This window comes from Bactrocera neohumeralis, unplaced genomic scaffold (assembly GCF_024586455.1).
Source record: "Bactrocera neohumeralis isolate Rockhampton unplaced genomic scaffold, APGP_CSIRO_Bneo_wtdbg2-racon-allhic-juicebox.fasta_v2 cluster09, whole genome shotgun sequence".
NCBI classification, from domain to species: domain Eukaryota; kingdom Metazoa; phylum Arthropoda; class Insecta; order Diptera; family Tephritidae; genus Bactrocera; species Bactrocera neohumeralis.
This window is the reverse complement of record NW_026089622.1, coordinates 13,261,435-13,282,210: the sequence shown is the minus strand read 5'-3', so window position 1 is coordinate 13,282,210 and position 20,776 is coordinate 13,261,435.

The following is a 20,776-nucleotide window of genomic DNA, read 5'->3' as shown; positions in this document are numbered from 1 at the left end:
TTTGTTTTGTAAAAAATGAAAATGGCGAATTGACGAATTGTTTTAAAATGGGTATACGCGTGTATGTGTATATGTATATGTATGTATTATCAGGATCTGTGTACAATTTTAATGTTAACCTTATAAAAGTAATAGGTAAAAAAAATGTTTATAACTCCGACACTATGAACTGCCGAAAACTGGAGGAGGGAAAAACGCTCGTGCGAATTGTTCGCACACCCGTGCAGGTCGCTGTGAAGGTCGCAAACAAAGTAACAAGCTGATCTCCTTTTGGTTCCTTTTTTTCCCTTTGTGTGTGGAATCAGTTGGTGTGACCTGGTTGGTTGGTGTGTAGTGTGGAATGTGGGTTGTAGACGAGTATTTAGCCTAGTAGCCTCTGAAGTTGTTGCAGTGTTGCAACAACGTTGCTGAGGCCTGTCTTACGACGGGCTTGCGGCCTAGGATGGCGCCTCCGATGCGGGGTGGCATGGTGATAATGGCGCCAGGCGCGGGACTCCTCCGAAGGGAAGGCCTTCGCGGTTGCGGTCGCGGGAGTCGTCGGCTGGCAGTACGGCCTCGAGGGGCATGATGACGTTCGACGTCGGGTCCGGTATTGCGGTGGAACATCGTGTGATGGTGACCCATACAGACCGACGGTGCATTCGCGCGTTAGATGGGTAGGCGCCAGACAATTCAAGCAATGACCGTGGGCCTGGGCGACCTGCTGGCGTTGCTAAGGTGTCATCCCCTTGAAGATGCCACAGTGTGGCAACCGATGTCGTCGTCGACACAGCACGCATTGACGCTGTGGCTGCTCTGGAGCTATAGCTTGCGGGTCACTGCGGGGAGCCGATGGAGTTTCTCGGGGAAGTGCGGCAGCGATGGTTGTGCGCGGCGCTGCTACTGGGGTAGCTCTAGGGCGCGGAACGCGGAAAATAGTATTTATATAATTATTATTTATATAATTATCATATATATTTGTGTATATAATCATATGGCCGGTGGTGCCACGTAAGGTGGCGTGAGTGAGTCGTCATATGGATCGACCTAGTTTTGTTTTTGTGTTTTGTTAGTGTTTATTACTAGTTGATAATTTTGCTATTATTTATTGTCTATTTGTTTATTAATTACGATTACGTTATTTTCGGTTTCGCGGTTGGCAAAAAGCATAGCTTAACGAGCGGCCTGGTTAGCGTTCCCGTTTATGTACGGAGATCGACTACGCGAATATGACCGTCGGAGCCGTAGTATAGTTTCTCTATGCCGCCATTCGGTAGGGGGAGACTATCGTCATTGATTAAGACACAATCTCCAAGCTTAGGCGTGTTTTCTGTGATTTTCCATCGGTACCTTCTGTGGAGGTCCTTTAAATAATCATCTTTCCATCGACGACTGAAGTCATGATGGAGAATTTTAATTCTTTCCCAACGGTTTAATAAGGAAAGCGACTCCACGCCTGGCTCAGGTGTGGACAGAATGGGCGCTCCTTTAAGAAAATGCCCTGGCGTGAGGGCAGTAAAGTCTGAGGGATCTTGCGAGAGTGCAGCGAGAGGCCGTGAGTTCAGAACGGCTTCAATTCTAGTTAAGAGTATCGTGAATTCTTCATAATTAAATTTGTGGTTGCCAGCTATCTTTTTAAAATGAGGTTTGAAGCTTTTTACAGCTGACTCCCATAAGCCGCCCATATGGGGGGCGCTGGGGGGATAAACTGCCAATTGATACCTTGAGGAGCGTATTTTTGGACAATGTCAGGTGAGACTTGTTTTGTGATGTCCACAAACTGTCTTCCGGTAGCTATTTGAGCCGATAAAAGTTTTACCATTATCGCTCATGATTTTTGATGGAAAGCCTCGTCGTCCGCCGAAACGAGCAAAAGTCGCCAGAAAAGCCTCCGTAGTCAGATTCGTACAAAGCTCAAGGTGTACTGATTTTGTCGTGAAACAAACAAAAACAGCCACATAGCCCTTCATGAGGGTAGAAGACCTTAGCATGGATGCCTTTATCATAAAAGGTCCAGCAAAATCTACACCTGTAGTGGTGAAAGGCAGAGAAAAATTGCAGCGTTCAGGTGGAAATGCTGCCATAATCTGCGATCGCATTTTCTGCTTATGCATAGTGCTGATTTTGCATATGAAAATGCACTTCTTTATTTGGGGCTTCAGTCGGGGTATGTACAGCTCTTGGCTGACCATATGTTGCATGAGGCGATGTTCGGCGTGGAGCATTAGTATCTGGATATATCTAATAAATAAAGTGGCAAAGGGACACCTCTCTGGTATGATTATAGAGTGGCGTTCATTGTACGTTAGGCTTGAATTAGAAAGCCGACCATTCGCACGAAGTAAACCCTTCGTATCTAGAAATGGGTTTAGAACTAAGAGTGAGCTCTTTTTATCAATAGGCTTCGATTCTCTTAGTAATTCTATGTCGCGGCTGAAGTAGCGCGTTTGGGTTGATGCGATGAAAGCGACCTTTGCTTTTTGTAAGTCTTGGTGCGTCAATTTATCGCAATGGAGATAAGTTGCTCCTTTAACTTTAAGTTTAAGCCGTTCTAGAAACTTGAGCATATAGGCAACTACCCGGAGGACTCGGGGGAACGATGAAAATCGTTCAAGGATGTCAGTGTCATCCAGTGCTGCATGATAAGTGTCGATTTTACGACTTTCTGGGGCAAGTATGTTGCGCATGGGCGATTGTGGCCAAGAATCGGGAGATTCTGTTAACCATCGCGGGCCCTTCCACCAGAGGGTGGAGGTGGCGAGATGCAGAGGTTTGCATCCTCTTGTACCTAGATCAGCAGGACTGTCAGCACTGGCTACGTGACGCCAAGTGACTGATCCTACTAGGTCAAGTATTTCAGATGTTCGGTTAGAAATATAAGTTTTCCACGCATGTGGTGGTTTTTCTAACCAGGCTAGAACTATCTCGGAATCGGACCATAAATATAATCTATATTTCGCCATATTTAAGTGGGTCTGCACCATTGAAGCTAGCTTTGTCGCTAATAAGTGGCTTATAGTTGCGACATCGCTTTGTGTACGCACAATATGCCTTTTCAGAGGCGTCGCAGAAGCCGTGTAGTTCCACTTTGTATTCGGGGGAATAGTTTACCCACCGTGGAATTTGTATCTTCGAGATGTCGTTCAAATTATTGGCGAACTGGGACCATTTTTCTAAGCGAAGAGGTTTCACTGTTCGTCCCAGTCGATTCCGTCTAGCCATAATTCTTGGATCAGGATTTTCGCTTGTATCATAATTGGCGAAAGCCATCCTCCGGGATCAAAAAGTTTTGAAACCAAGGAGAGAATTTGGCGTTTTGTAATAGCGGATATGGACTCAGTCGTGTATGAAAACTGGTCCGATATCGCATTCCATTGGATGACTAGTGTTTTTTTTTGTACTTTCCTTTTCAAATATAAGGAAATTAGTATCCAACAAATGGTCTTTAGGAATATTTTTTAAAATATTTGGATGATTGGCTGTAATCTTTTTTAAAGGAAACCCTGCGGTATTGAGGGCATTTATTACCTGTGATAAGGTCTCGTATGCTTGCGGAAGACTGTGGCTTCCAGACAGGATATCGTCTACATACGTTTGCGTTTTTAAGACTTCATTTGCCAGTGGAAATTCTGGCTCTGTGTCTTCTGCCAGTTCGTGTAGTGTATGAACGGCTAGATATGGGGCACAGTTTACGCCAAAGGTAACTGTTTTCAATTTAAAGTCGCGTAGTGGACTATTGGCAGATTTTCGGAAAATAATTCGCTGAAAATCTTGATCCTCTTTATGTACCAGTATTTGTGTTGTTAGGAGGATGGAGTCATGTGTAGAAGTTCACGCAAGTGAGGAAAGTTCTCTGATCGCCATTCACTTGGGAGTGGCCAGAAACGATTCTTTTACACATGACTCAAGCAGCTCACTACTTCCGGTCTTTGACCAAGTATCCTCTGGGTAGCCTAAGAACATCCGTTCGAAGGCTAGCTAAAGTGAGAAGGCGAAACATCCCCTACATAGGGTTGTGCGCTGGGTTTGAGACCCGCCACGTAAAAAAAAAAACACCCCCAGTGAATAGCTATAACCAGCCTCGGAGGAGATACCACCTTTTGATGACGACCATGGCAAACGAAATAAGGACTACGAATTGAGGGCATGCGCCTGGAATGTCCGGTCCCTTAATTGGGAAGGTGCCGCTGCCCAGCTGGTTGATGTCCTCGTAAAAATAAAGGCTGACATAACCGCCGTCCAAGAAATGCGATGGACGGGACAAGGACAGAGACGAATATGTTCTTGTGACATTTACTACAGTGGCCATATAAAGGAGCGCAAGTTTGGTGTAGGATTCGTGGTAGGAGAGAGACTCCGTCGCCGAGTACTATCATTCACTGCGGTGAATGAACGTCTAGCCACAATCCGAATCAAGGCGAGGTTCTTCAACACATCGCTGATCTGCGCCCACGCCCCGACGGAAGAGAAGGACGATGTGACCAAAGATGTCTTTTATGAGTGCTTGGAGCGCACTTATGAAGGCTTCTACCGCCACGATGTCAAAATCGTTCTTGGCGACTTTAACGCCAGGGTGGGCAAAGAAGGTATATTTGGCACTACGGTCGGTAAATTCAGCCTCCACGACGAAACATCCCCAAATGGGTTGAAGCTGATTGACTTCGCCGGGGCCCGAAATATGGCTATCTGTAGTACTAGATTCCAGCATAAGAAGATTCATCAAGCTACCTGGCTGTCTCCGGATCGAAAAACTACCAACCTGATCAATCATGTTGTGATAGACGGAAGACAAGTCTCCAGTATTTTAGATGTGCGTGCGCTCCGAGGTCCTAACATCGACTCGGACCACTATCTTGTTGCAGCTAAAATTCGCACTCGCCTCTGTGCAGCAAAATACGCACGAGAACAAACACAAGGAAGGTTCGACGTCGAGAAGCTGGAATCACTACAGACAGCCGAAAGATTTGCTACTCGGCTTGCACTCCAGCTCTCTGGGAGCACTCATCAACAACTCGGTATAAGGGAACTGTGGGACGGCATTTCAAACTCCTTACATACAGCTGCAACCGAAACCATTGGTTTTCGGAAAGTGCAAAAAAAACAGCTGGTACGACGAGGAGTGCTGTGTCGCAGCGGAGAGAAAACAGACTGCCTACCTCGCAACGTTACGATCGACCACTACACGTGCGGGATGGGATAGATACCAAAAGTTGAAGAGGGAAGCGAAACGCATTTGTAGATAGGAGAAGAAAGAGGCCGAAATGCGTGAGTACGAAGAGCTTGATAAGCTGGCCGACAGGGGTAATGCTCGAAAATTCTACGAAAAAATGCGGCGGCTTACAGAAGGTTTCAAGACCGGAGCATACTCTTGTAGAACCCCCAAAGGTGATCTAGTCACTGATGCCCAGAGCATACTTGAATTATGGAGGGAACACTTCTCCAGCCTGCTGAATGGCAGTGAACGCGCAACACCAGGAGAAGGAGAACCCGATTCCCCAATCGATGACGATGGAGCAGACGTTCCATTATCCGACCATGAAGAAGTTCGATAAGGAGCATGCATCAGCTTCTGTGTAAAATATGGTCGGACCAAAGCATTCCCAACGACTGGAATTTAAGTGTGCTATGCCCAATCCATAAAAAAGGAGATCCCACAATCTGCGCCAACTACCGTGTGATTAGCCTCCTCAACATCGCATATAAGGTTCTATCGAGCGTATTGTGTGAAAGATGAAAGCCCACCGTCAACAAACTGATTGGACCTTATCAGTGTGGCTTTAGACCTGGCAAATCAACAACCGATCAGATATTCACCATGCGCCAAATCTTGGAAAAGACCCGTGAAAGGAGAATCGACACACACCACCTCTTCGTCGATTTCAAAGCTGCTTTCGACAGCACGAAAAGGAGCTGCCTTTATGCCGCGATGTCTGAATTTGGTATCCTCGCAAAACTAATACGGCTGTGTAAGCTGACGTTGAGCAATACGAAAAGCTCCGTCAGAATCGGGACCGGGGAAGGACCTCTCCGAGCCGTTCGATACCAAACGAGGTTTCAGACAAGGTGATTCCCTATCGTGCGACTTTTTCAACCTGCTTTTGGAGAAAATAGTTCGAGCCGCTGAACTTAGTAGAGAAGGTACCATCTTCTATAAGAGTGTACAGCTGCTGGCGTATGCCGATGATATTGATATCATCGGCCTCAATACCCGCGCCGTTAGTTCTGCTTTCTCCAGGCTGGACAAGTAAGCAAAAGAAATGGGTCTGGCAGTGAACGAGGGCAAGACGAAATATCTCCTGTCATCAAACAAACAGTTGTCGCACTCGCGACTTGGCTCTCACGTCACTGTTGACAGTCATAACTTTGAGGTTGTAGATAATTTCGTTTATCTTAGAACCAGGGTTCTCATTTACTACTCCGTAGCAGCAAAATTTCTAAAATTATTGCTATGCTATCGCTACTGCTCTCACTTTGTCGGGAGCCACAGCATAGCCTTAGCATAACAATGTAAAGTATGTGCTCTACTCTGGTCCGAGTTTTGTTAGGTAAAAAACTATAGCTGGAGCGGGAGCAAAAAATTAAATTCTGCGCTATGCTCTGGCGTAGCGGTAGCAAAAAATTGGGAGCAGTAGCACAGCAGAGCTAATGAAAATTTTCATGTGCTACAGCTCCCGCATGTGTTTGTTGTTTTTTTTTTCTTTTTTGCTATGTTCTGTCATAATATTTGAATTAATTGAATAATTCAAAAAAAAAAGTTATGCAAATCATTTTGGCACTTGTTGCGTCATGTGACTTTGTAAATCTAAAATCAAATATTTTAAGAAATATATAAATAAACTGAATTAGATAATAATTGAATAAATTATAAAATTTTTTTTTATTAGGTAAAATATTTACCATTTTTATATTACCAAATGTATCTATTCCAAATGTATTACAATACTCAATTACTATGAATTTTCGAAATTAATTTTAACTACATATACATACTTTCCCCCTTTTTATCTACATTAGGGTGTTTTTTTTGAACTATTAATTTTTTTCAATCCCGTCACGAAATTTCCTTGGAAATACCAAAAAAAAAAAATTCCCTGAAAATTTTAGCCCTAAATATTAACATTAAGAACTGGACCGAGGCTTTTAAAAATTTTCCATAAAAAATACGCTACAATCCTGATGTTTTATCTTTAAATTCCTACAGATCAGAGGTATTTTATGGCATTTGACTTTATACGCTATAGCTCTTGTCAGTTATACAAAAAAATGCGAATTTCGTGGAAAAATCAGGTTTAGATACCTCGCCGGTGTGAGTTTCGACTTTGTTGCTCTGGGCTCTTTTGTAGAGTGAACAATTCTGAGAAACCCTAATGTATATAAAAAGGGGGAAAGTATATATGTATATGTAGTTATCCTCTATAAGTCGCTCACAATTCCCGTCCTGCTATATGGTGCAGAGGCTTGGGCGATGACAGCAACCGATGAGTCGACGTTACAAGTTTTCGGGAGAAAAATTCTGCGAAAGATTTATGGTCCTTTGCGCATTGGCCACGGCGAATATCGCATCCGATGGAACGATGAGCTGTACGAGATATATGACGATATTGACATAGTTCAGCGAATTAAAAGACAGCGGCTACGCTGGCTAGGTCATGTTGTCCGGGTGGATGAAAACACTCCAGCTCTGAAAGTATTCGACGCAGTACCCGCCGGGGGAAGCAGAGGAAGAGGAAGACCTCCACTCCGTTGGAAGAACCAAGTGGAGAAGGACCTGGCTTCGCTTGGAATATCCAATTGGCGCCACGCAGCGAAAAGAAGAAACGACTGGCGCGCTGTTGTTAACTCGGCTATAATCGCGTAAGCGGTGTCTACGCCAATAAAGAAGAAGAAGATATGTAGTTAAAATTAATTTCAAAAATTCATAGTAATTGAGTATTGTAATACATTTGGAATAGATACATTTGGTAATATAAAAATGGTAAATATTTTACCTAATAAAAAAAAATTTTATAATTTATTCAATTATTATCTAATTCAGTTTATTAATATATTTCTTAAAATATTTGATTTTAGATTTATAAAGTCACATGACGCAACAAGTGCCAAAATGATTTGCATAACATTTTTTTGTTTGAATTATTCAATTAATTCAAATATTATGACAGAAAATAGCGAAAAAGAAAAAAAACAACAAACACATGCGGGAGCTATAGCACATGAAAATTTTCATTAGCTCTGCTGTGCTACTGCTTCCAATTTTTTGCTACCGCTACGCCAGAGCATAGCGCAGAATTTAATTTTTTTCTCCCGCTCCAGCTATGGTTTTTTACCTAACAAAACTCGGAGCAGAGTAGAGCACATACTTTACATTGTTATGCTAAGGCTATGCTGTGGCTCCCGACAAAGTGAGAGCGGTAGCAAGAGTAAAATGAAATGCAACGAGAGTAGCGTAGTTTTTCAAACGCTGCTTAGAACCAGCGTAAACACCACCAACAATGTCAGCCTAGAAAACCAACGCAGGATAACTCTTGCCAACAGGTGCTACTTCGGACTGAGTAGGCAATTAAGAAATAAATTCCTCTCTCGACGAACAAAAACTAAACTCTACGAGTATAAGCCACTCATAATTCCCGTCCTGCTATATGGTGAAGAGGCCTGGACGATGACAATAACTGATGAGTCGACGTTGCGAGTTTTCGAGAGAAAAGTTCTGCGAAAGATTTATGGTCCTTTGCGCGTTAGCCACGGCGAATATCGCATTCGATGGAACGATGAGCTGTACGAGATATACAACGACATCGACATAGTTCAGCGAATTAAAAGACAGCGGCTACGCTGGCTAGGTCATGTTGTCCGAATGGACGAAAACACTCCAGCTCTGAAAGTATTCGACGCAGTACCCTCGGGGGGAAGCAGAGGAAGAGGAAGACATCCACTCCGTTGGAAGGGCCAAGTGGAAAAGGACCTGGCTTCGCTTGGAATATCCAATTGGCGCCACGTAGCGAAAAGAAGAAACGACTGGCGCGCTGTTGTTAAATCGGCTATAATCGCGTAAGCGGTGTCTACGCCAATTAAGAAGAAGATTTGTCGATACATCTTTTCGGCATCCCCATTGAATACGTATTTGTATATACGCCAATTTAATATGAGGAGCATTAAATCTGGTTGTAGCGTGGGTCCCGTAAATAGAATATCATTTAGGGACTTACCCGAGCTCGTGGATCGTGAGGCATTGAAGGCAACTCGAACTTTTGTTGTTTTTTTCTCAGGCTTTACTACTGCATGATGTGGCAAGTAGAAAGAGTACTATTTGCCTCTTTTGATTTTTTCTTCTACCTCCCTAAATTTTCTCAATTGTGAATTGAGGTACTCGTTTGAGATTTCCTCAACTTGAGTTGTCATGGCTGTGACTGGTTCCGCAACTAGTCCACATAGGACCCATCCGGAAATGGTATTTTGCGCCAGTAGTGTTTTCGAAATTTTTTCAACACCTTCTAATATGATTTGCGGTATAAGGTCGCTGCCTATTACGATGTCTATTTGAGCTGGCGTGTTGCAGTTGGGATCTGCCAGAGTCAGGTGTGAAATTTTATCCCAATGCTTGCTATTTATTTGATAGCTTGGAAGCATGTTTGTTAGTTGCGGTAAGACAATAGCATTTGCTTGAATGCGCTTATCCGCTTTGGGGGAAATTAGAGTAATGGGGCAAATTTTACTTGAGTTTTGTACTACTCGTCCGCCCATTCCCGTAATTTCATAGCTGGCATGTTTTGTTGGCAGTTTTAGCCTATTTTGTGCTCTAGACGCTATGAATGATCGTTGCGATCCTTGGTATATTAGGGCTCTTAGTTTGAACAGTTCTCCTCGATGTTCGATGGAGACAACTGCTGTCGGTAGTATACTCTACTATGATTTTCGCTGTGTAGCGTTTGAGTTTTTAATGCCTTTGAGCAGCATGGTGTCTCTTGGCAATTTTCTTGAGTTTTTGTTTCGGGAGTTGCTGTTGCAACTAAACCCGTGGCTTTTTTTGAAACTGCTACTTTGAGATGTGTTGGGGAAGTTATTGAGATGTAACCTAGAATGATGTTTTTTTGTGGCAATATACGCAATTAAATTTGCTTTCGCAAGTATTAAGATTGTGTGAGTGAGACAAGCAGTTTGTACAGAGTCTTTTTTACCTGACAAAGTTGTTCCTTTCATTGACATTCAATTTTTTAAATTTCTCGCAAACTTTTAACTTATGCCCTCCAGTACATAGTTCGCATGACGTGAATTTATTTTGTTCAGATATGAACGATTGTGTTTTGAAAAAGCTTCTGTTTAAATGATTGTTGCTTCCGGCTTGGGGTATATTGAAGCTTCGATTTAGGTCTTGTTGAACGTTTTTAGTTCTGACTACTTTTTTGTCTACCTTTTCCGCAATTTCGTATTGGGTAGTTAAGAAATCTTTCATCTGCTGCCCTATTGGGCATTTTCTTCTTGATGAGAGCGATTGCTCACACAAAAGTAATGATTTTTCTGGTAATGCGGCGGTACATATGTTTACCAGAATAGGATCCCAATTGTGAGTGGGAATATTTTGTGTCGATAGAACCGACAAACAATTTGACACAGTGGATTCTAGTTTGATGAATTCTTCACTGGTTTCTCTTTGAATTTTAAGCTCATAAGTATCGTTACTTGCTTGTCAACTAATATTCTCTCATTTTCATATCTTTGTCTTAAAGCTTCCCAAGCTAAATTAAAATTATCGTCATTCAATGCGAACTGCTTGACTATTACGCCTGCTTGACCTTTAGTTTTGTATCGGAGGTGATACAATTTTTGCGCTTGTGATAATTTTGGATGGTTTATGTACACGGCTGTAAAGATGTCCCCAAAGGACGGCCATTGTTTATAACCTCCATGAAATATTTCCGTATCACACGCTGGCACTTTGAGATGAATGCCTGAACTTGCCTCTTGGGCTTGCAATTGTGGTAACTCTACTCTACTGTGGGGAGTATGTGAAATTGACTTAATAAGTTTTAATTGATCTGATATCATTGCTTTTGTGTCTTCATAGCGGTCTAAGCAATTTTCGTATTTGGCGTAAGCCGAAGATTTGAAATTTTCAGGTAGATCTGAATCATCAGTTTCTACTATTGCGTCGTATGCAGCTTGGAGGCGTGTCCAAAAATTGTCAATAGATTTATTTTTTATTTCTAGTACTGATTCAGAGTTGTCCTGAATCGGTGAAGATGCAAATCGAGTGCAGTATTTAATTAAGCTGTCACTCTCAGAAATGAATTTAATATACGAAAGGTCTTTCCCCCTTTTTTGCTTTGTCGCACCTTGCTTCCAGCGTGTAGCTTCAGCAGGTGTGCATGGGCTTTTATCGTCATTAATCATTTTCGGAATTCTTAAGAATTCTGCTTTAGATTCTTTTCGAGTCAGTGCTCATTCAGAAAATTTTAATTAATAAAATATATATGTATATTTTATTATAATAGAGATATATGGTAGCGGAAACTCTTTTCAACCAGTAAGAGTTGATATTGCCGAAAAATTGGATTATTGAAATATATGTACCTATATTATGTAACCGGAAGCTCTTTTCAATGAAATAAGAGCTGTTATTTCCGACAAAGAATTTAATAACGCGGTTATAGCTTGTATTGTTCTCGTTTGTATTTACTTGTTTGGTTTTTTTTTTTTTTTGAACAAATATTTTTTATGGATTTATTCGTATGCCCTTGTATCAGTGCGCACTGAAACTAGGTCAATATCCTTTGTACATATGTACGTGTGGATTTTATGTGCACATAGTATGCGTTAAATACAATATGTGCAATTATGCTTGTTCTTGTGTGACAAGGAACAAGATAAATGCTAGGAATTCGCTAAATTGGACTTTCACTGCATGTATGTATGTACAAAGGTAATTTGCATGTAAAATAATTACTTTGTTTACCCAAAGTTGTTTTGGTTTACCGCACCGTTTATGTATATTCTTAATTTGTGTTGTATCCTATGTTTATAGGTATACACACGTTTGAAAATATACGGCAATCTGTATAATTCGCGTTTAAAAATATGCGCTAAAGCGCTAATGTATGTATATACTTATATACTTGTATGAAAGTATTTACGTATTTATACGGATACGTACATATACATATATGTATGTATATGTATAAATAAATTTGCTTTCGGTTCCTTATGTTCAATTCGCTTGAAGATACGTATATATGTATGTTTGTACTTATTCTCTTTTATGCTATATTCTTCTTGCTATTTTTTGCTTACTTTTTTAGAAGCAATTCCTCTGACCGCTTAATAAGCTGAATAGGTATTGTTCGTATAATTTGCAAGTATCCCTCTCACAGTTAATGAACTGGAGCGGTATTGCCAGAATAGTTTGAAAATAAATTTTTTTGAACTCTTGTGGATATGCTGTGGATATATATACATATATATTATTTACCGTATTGGTTTGTATCGGTACTTAAATTTCCCGCCGATTTAGAACTTTTTCTAACCGTTTTTATTAAACGGGTTTGATTTCTATCGGTTCTATTAAATGGACCGTTTTTGATTCCGAAAAATCGATTATTTTACGAGAAAACTCAATTTTCGAGTAGAATCGGAATCGAGTTTACCATCCCTACTGGCAGCCATCGCGTGAGTTGCGTCGTCAAACGACTCCACCACTGTCAAACTCGTCGACACACAAAAAAAAGACAAGTATTTTTTAAATATTTTTATTTCTCTGAAATGTAAGTTGAATCTTCAGATTCAACTACATACATATGTACATATATAAGATATGCCGGGTCGTTGATGCTGAGGAATGTCAAGTCAGCACAACGGCTTCAGGTAAATTTAGCAAGTAAGATTTTTATAAAGAATATGTGAAGTCAGCACAACGGCTTCAGGTAAATTTAGGAAATAAGATTTTTGTAAAGAATAAAATGATTATTAATAAACTGGACGGCAAGCCGCTCAGTACGGTAAACCGGAGTTTTATTATTCAAACGAAAGATATGTAATTTCCGATAAATTACATATCATATCGTAATTCGTGCACATATAATAACCTCCGCACAATAAACGCCACACAAAAAAAAATGATTTTTTTTCCATGTAATTTATGTGGAAAACAGAAAATTTGAAAAAGGCACCTCTTAATATTAATATTAAGAGCTCAACTTGTGAGTGACTTTTTTTTTAGACATTTCGAAAGTTTTGAGCCTGTTTTTCAGTAGAAAAAAAAACGGTTGCCTCAAAATGGCACACCCTATATATTTTTTTTTAACGTTTCACCAATGTGCCGTTCTTTTTGCCTCGAAGGACCATGTATTTTTCAGGAACTCACCGTTTTTGCTGTGCACTGCAAATTTTTTTTTTATATTTCGCACGCTCTCACCTTCACGATAACCACAAAATTTGTTTTGTAAAAAATGAAAATGGCGAATTGACGAATTGTGTTAAAATGGGTATACGCGTGTATATGTCTATGTATGTATTATCAGGATCTGTGTACAATTTTAATGTTAACGTTATAAAAGTAATAGGTAAAAAAAAAATGTTTATAACTCCGATACTATGAACTGCCGAAAACTGGAGGAGGGAAAAACGCTCGTTCGAGATGTTCGCACACGCGTGCAGGTCGCTGTGAAGGTCGCAAACAAAGTAACAAGCTGATCCCTTTTTGGTTCCTTTTTTTCCCTTTGTGTGTGGAATCAGCTGGTGTGATGTGGTTGGTTGGTGTGTAGTGTGGAATGTGGGTTGCAAGCTCTGATGATTGGTGAAGTGAGTATGGTGAAGGTGCGTGTCTGTGTTGTGAAGTTGAGTTGATGTGGTGTGATAGTGTGGTGTATGTGTGGATGTCCGGGGGAGGATGCTCATTTATACAACGTCAAAGCACGACTTTTCAACATTCGACAGCTATGATATTATATTTGCTGGACTTTATCTTGAAGCAACGTATGGTACATATGGTGCTGTTAGATGCTGGATGTATTCTGTTGAGTAGCAGAAAAGAGGTTTGCGCATGAACTCATTCTTCTTTAGGTGGAGATGGTGGTTACACCAGATCAAATTGATGAAATCATTTTCATCAAACTGCGGAAATTCCTGATCCGGAGATATATCCAGAATTATACGAAGTGGTGAAAACCAATATGTTTATGGACTTTGCAGTCATCACAATCCCACTTCGGTTTGTATGTCTGATAGTAAATGCTATCCACGTGTTTTTCTTTCGGAAACGCAAACTCGCTCACCAGACGGCAATGGCAGAACACTTAGCATTCAATTGAGAGGCGTGAATATCGATGTTGTCAACGCATCGAAGTTGACAGCACATGGATCGTACCATATTCCCCACTGTTGTCTAATTCACATTTAAAACTCATGTCAATGTTGAGTATTGCAGTTTGGTGAAATCGATCAAATACGTCATCAAAGAAAGCAACATGGCAATTATTGGCTTTGAACGAGATGAGTTCAGCAAGTATCAAATGGGTCGATACGTGAATTGCAATAAAGCGCTTTGCAGGATATTTACTTTTGCAATTCATGAAAGTTTTCCGACTGTTGTGCGTCTCGCGATTCAACTTCATTTAAGTCATTGCGTATTGTGAATGGTATAGTGTGTGCAACTTTTTGAGATTTATGCCAGCAATTGCAATGCTAGAACATGATAATCACTGGAAACAAACGATGGACAGTGCGATAGCTACTTCACATGCCACTAAAGTTCGCATTCTTTTCGCGTTAATCATTTCGACATATCAGCCTTCAATTTCGCGGCAGTTATGGGATACGAAAAAAATGACCGATGACATTTTACATTGTCGGTAAGAATTGGAAGTGGGCAAATTTCGGTTGATACATCCAGTGGTTTGATATTTTGTCAATTCATGAATGATTATCCAAACATTGTCCAAATTGTCGTAACTGCGATAGCTTGGGTACACGCGCAATTTTAGCTGCTAAAAATACCGATGTTAATGACTTAATCTGGAAGATTCAAATTCCGGGAGGCTTGTTATCAGTAAAAATAAATATATATGTTGACTTTGTTTCATAATATTAACGAAATTTATGTAAAATTGATTTAATTTTAACCTTCTCGTTTTGAGTTGCTTACAAAATATAAAAAAACGACAATCGATTAATATCTATGATGATCTCTATTCAGTATATTCAAAATGGCAAACAAGAGTTCTTTTTAGTTTTGTGACGAACTAGCAGGTCTCAAATTTGAGGCAATATTTTGAGACTAATGTTAGAGACTGTCTAGTGAATAGTAACTATACACAAATTGAGGCTTTATCTCAAAATGTTTCAAATAGAAACTAGAGACTGGTTACAGAATCGCGCTACTAGACACTACAAAAAGAAAAAAATCTAAACAATAAAATTTGTTTTAAAGCAATGAATCTAATTTCACCTGAAAATCGACTTCCCAAATGAAAAGATGAGTCCCTTATTTCTATTATATAGAATATATTTAAAAAAAGACGGCTTAACTCATAAAAAACTCAAACATAGTGTTCATTGAAAGAATTCATGGAAACAGTGAATCGCTGCCAGAAGATTGGAATACAGCAATAATAATCCCCCTTTACAAAGAAAGCGGTAAACAGAAGACTCATACACATGCAGAAAAAATCGTTGCTGTATACACTCGTAAATAAAAGTCCACTTTTTTTTGTGACATGAACAGAACAAAGTGTTTATTATGTAAAAATTGTTATGTCCCAAATGCCGAAAATAGCTACAGATTTCTTCTATCACCTATAGTTTTTTTGCTATGAGGATTTTTGTTTAAAAAACAGCGATACATAAATTATTATATTTTTTATTAACCCAAGAGTACCTTAAAATGTTACCGTCGATGTTTTTCGGCGATATCGCAGCATAATTTATTTGTAGAGTTTTTTTGTTAAACATACGCTGATTAAAGCTTCCAAATCTTTCTTTCAGAAGCCCAATACAATACTCTACTCTAATATTATGTTCGGACCGACAATGAAAATATTTTTTCGTGGGAAAATCTGGTTTTCGCATTAAAACTTGAAAACTTACATTCCACTCATTATCGTATAATCGGTGCCTGCTCTACTTTAATCGATTTTATTGGAAGACATTTGTTTACATTCCATATACAAATACAGCTGTCCAGTGGCGGATCCAGAGACGATTCTTGGGGTAGGCAATTGAATTTATCCTTCGATTTGGGTTTCAAACTTATTACTGCGAGAGAAATACAGTACAAATTATGAAACAAAAATTATCAATTCCAATTTTTAGGTAAACAAAGTGGTTATAATCGAAAAGTCAACCATATGCATGCATTACATAGTGGCTCATTTTATTACGACCCATTGCAACAACAACATCCTTCCCTACTGATTTTTGAAAGCCACCTTCGGCTAAAAATTTTAGTGTGGCCGCCAACTGCAGTCGTGCCGGGATGCTACTTTCCTTGACATGCGGAGCTACGACGCTTACCAGCATTTCAAAAGCACTTTTGTTTACCCGGTAAAATCCTCCTGCTAACAGCTTCCTCTGCATGTAATTCCCTTTCTAAAATAATTGAGGAAAATATAACAAAAGCACTCATTTTTATTTCGCCCCGTTTTAATTTTTCTTGTTGACAAATAATTTGACAGCTATCAAGTTCATTTTTACATTTGACAGATGTAAAGTTCATTTATAGGGTGAATACAAAACGAGTTCTAAAATAAAAAAAACTCGGATTTCAGAACACCAAAAGCAAATTCACTCGTTTTTGCATTAATTTTGAACTCGGATTCCAGAACCAGCCTGATTGTCATATTAGGGGGATTCTCTTGCTTTCAAAACCCTTGCATGGTGCACGAATTGCAGAATTTGACTCTTGGTGCAACGGCACAACAACAAACATACGCAGAAAATTATTTGCAATGGCTGTAAAATATGTCAGACCAAAACCCATGTTTATTCTCATGCAATGACACGTAAAAATATAAGCAACCCTGTTTTAGCTGTCATTTTATATAAAGACATATTTCGTCGTTAAATTGTTGAGGAAGGTAAGTTTTAAATAGATTTTATAATTTCTACTTAAATTATAAAGATTTGTTACAGTTTTTTTTAAGAATGTATGTAGAAGGTGCCCTAATTCACAATAGTCATGCACAATAGTCATTCTCAATAAATTGACCGAATCAGCCGTTCATATATCACTAGATTCTGCATGGGTGCTCTCTTAGCCTAGCATATTTCGGTATAGGATTTTTACATTTTGTGTCATCGTGCAGTCTTGCAAGAGCAAGAGAATCCCCTATTGATATTGAAAAATGGAAAAGCAAAAATACAAAAAAAGAAATTTGTGGAGTGATAGGGGAGAAGCCCTACTCATTGAATTGTGAGTGCTCTTCGCGGGTTAATATAAAGGCATCCAAAACTTACCATTGTCGTCGCCCAAAATGTGAACAAAAAAATAAATTTGTGAGTTGTCAGTGAAAGCTCATCATTGTCGGTCCAAACGACTTAGATTCCACAACCCACAAATGTGTTTTGGGATGGGATGGGATGGGATGATATGAGAAATGTATTTCCTGAATTGTATAAAAAAGCTTCCAAATATTTATCCATTGTGGCCACTTCAGTCCCTAGTGAACGACTGTTTTCTAAAGCTGGAGCAACGATCACACAGTAAAGAAATCGCTTGACAAGGAAAAGACTTTCCAAATTGTTATTTTTATACTCTCGCAACAATGTTGCTAAGGAGAGTATTATAGTTTTGTTCACATAACGGTTGTTTGTAAGTCCTAAAACTAAAAGAGTCAGATATAGGGTTATATATACCAAAGTGATCAGGGTGACGAGTAGAGTCGAAATCCGGATGTCTGTCTGTCCGTCCGTCTGTCCGTCCGTCCGTCCGTCCGCGCAAGCTGTAACTTGAGTAAAAATTGAGATATCATGATGAAACTTGGTACACGTACTCCTTGGCTCTATAAGAAGGTTAGGTTCGAGGTTCGAGGTCATAACTAAGCCATAAATAAAGATATTAAAGTGAAATTTGGCACAAAGGATCGCATTAGGAAGGGGCATATTTGGACGCAATTGTTTTGGAAAAGTGGGCGTGGCCCCGCCCCCTACTAAGTTTTTTGTACATATCTCGGAAACTACTATAGCTATGTCAACCAAACTCTACAGAGTCGTTTTTTTCAGGCATTTCCATATACAGTTTAAAAATGGAAGAAATCGGATAATAACCACGCCCACCTCGCATACAAAGGTTATGTTGAAAATCACTAAAAGTGCGTTAATCGACTAACAAAAAACGTCAGAAACACTAAATTTTACGGAAGAAATTGCAGAAGGAAGCTGCACTCAGGCTTTTTTTCAAAATTGAAAATGGACGTGGCCTCGCCCACTTATGGACCAAAAACCATACCTCAGGAACTACTAGACCGATTTCAATGAAATTCGGTATATAATATGTTCTTAACACCCTGATGACATGTACGAAATGTGGGTGAAATCGGTTCACAACCACGCCTTCTTCCAACATAACGCTATTTTGAATTCCATTTGATGCCTTCTCTGTATATATACATATACATTTGGAACCAATGATGATAGCGGAATAAAACTTTACAAGAATACGGTATTTGAAAAATATGTAAATGACGTATAATGAAATCTCGATTATCACTTTATCATGCGAGAGTATAAAATGTTCGGTGACACCCGAACTTAGTCCTTCCTTACTTGTTAAATTCTGTTTTAAATAAATAATTTGGTGTTTGGTCAAAAACTATTTATATCTTTTATTTATTGAAAAGATTTTAGTAGGTAGCTAAAATATATATCAATTAAAGGCGTAATACTGCATTTCACTTATTTATGGTTCTGTAATAAGCTTTTTATGCTCACTAATAAAATACGTTAAAAAGTTCAAAAATCCATCGATGTTTCAATGGCCGATGTTTTTGATTTCGATATTATTTGAAGAATCACAGCTTTATTACAGGTGTAGTGAATATAAAATCTATACCTATATTATTCTAAGACAAGGCGCTTATTTCCAGAGATCTACCAAACCGCGAGATCATGGGCTCTCTCAGAAAGCGAAGAGAGGAGTTTCGGATCAATTTATCCATGTTGTCGAGCCAGCAACGAATTAACATCTCGCAAGACTATAGCGCAAAACCAAATATGCCCTGCGAGAAATATTTTATGATTCTAAATGCCTTTGGTGCCATGTAATGCCTCTTATGTTCCATGTCTTTTAAAGATAATAGGGAATATATCCCTAAAAGACATTTTGTTAATTTTTATTATACTAATAATTATTTATAAAATTTGCTTAATTTTAATTCCAATTTCTCACTGGGCTACTTTTTTTTCGTGCTTACCAACACAGTGTCAGATCCTCTCATGCCGACCACTGCAATAAGCATAGATAATTTGATACGAGACTCTTTGGTTCGAGAGAGAGCTGTCAAAACTCGCATTTTTTATAACATTTGCCAATGATGCCACTGCTGAAAAATATTAACTTGGGTATTTAATAAATTATACAAAACACTAAATTAAAAACCTTGGAAAATGCATACATACATATGTATATATGTAAATGCTAAAATGCAAAATCATTAATTAATTTACATAAACATTTATTTTGCCAAAATATGTTCGCACAGTTTCATTTCACACTAATTTCGTCAAGTAATTATAGCGCTGCTTTTCTGGCATCCCGCCTTTTTCACTAACTGCTGGTTGACGGCACCCTGATTGTGTTTTGTTGCCAGCTCAGAAAACAGATCAGCTGCAAGCGAGAGAGCCAGAAAAGAGATTCTAATCAAGTTATCTATGACAATAAGAGAATGACGAATATTACAAATTACAAATGTTTGCTTTGGCATGTGCACTGGTACATAAGGCGCTATCTACGATTTGACATGCGCTCTCTTCTATGTTGCACGAATATGTGTGTACGAGCTAAGGAACACTGCGCTTTGACATGCGCACTCTGCTTTGTTTTATATTCACACATACATACTTACAAACATATGTATGTATATTAGGGTGATTCAAAAATTTTTTTTTTTTTTTTTTCAATTGGTACTCGCAAAAATAGGTTCCTAGACACCTCTAAGAAAGCCTCTCCAAATATGAGTTTTTAATTGTAACGGGAAGGTCCTCCGCCTAACGGTTTTCTATTTTTTCTTATTATCAGATAGAAAAATTTATATCTCGCTTCCAACTACTTGAAAAAATATCTTGTTAATTAGGTTTTGTAGGAAATTGAATGCTCTAAAGTATGGTCTCTTATGATTTTTTCGTAAACCCAACCGTTTAAAAGATATTAACAGTTAAAGTTTGATTATTTTTGAGAAAATTTTTTATTTCTTATTAATTTTATAACTCAATAAAAAAAAATTATTATGAATAGATTTTTGGAGAGGTATTCTTAGAGGTGTCTAGGAACCTATTTTTCAGAGTATCAAACGAAAAAAAATTTTTTTTTTTTTTGATCCACCTTAATATGCATTGATGTTTGACGATGAATATCTCGTAAACGCTTAACTTAATCGAAAAATCATAGTAGACCATTTTTATAGAGCAGTAAATTTCCTACAAAACTATGTGTTTCATCATTCATAATAATTTTTTTTCATTGAGTTATAAAATTAATAAGAAATAAAGAATTTTTCCAAAAATAGTCAAATTTCAACCGTTAATATCTTTTAAACGGTTGGGTTTACGAAAAAATTATGAGAGACCATATTTTAGAGCATTCAATTTCCTACAA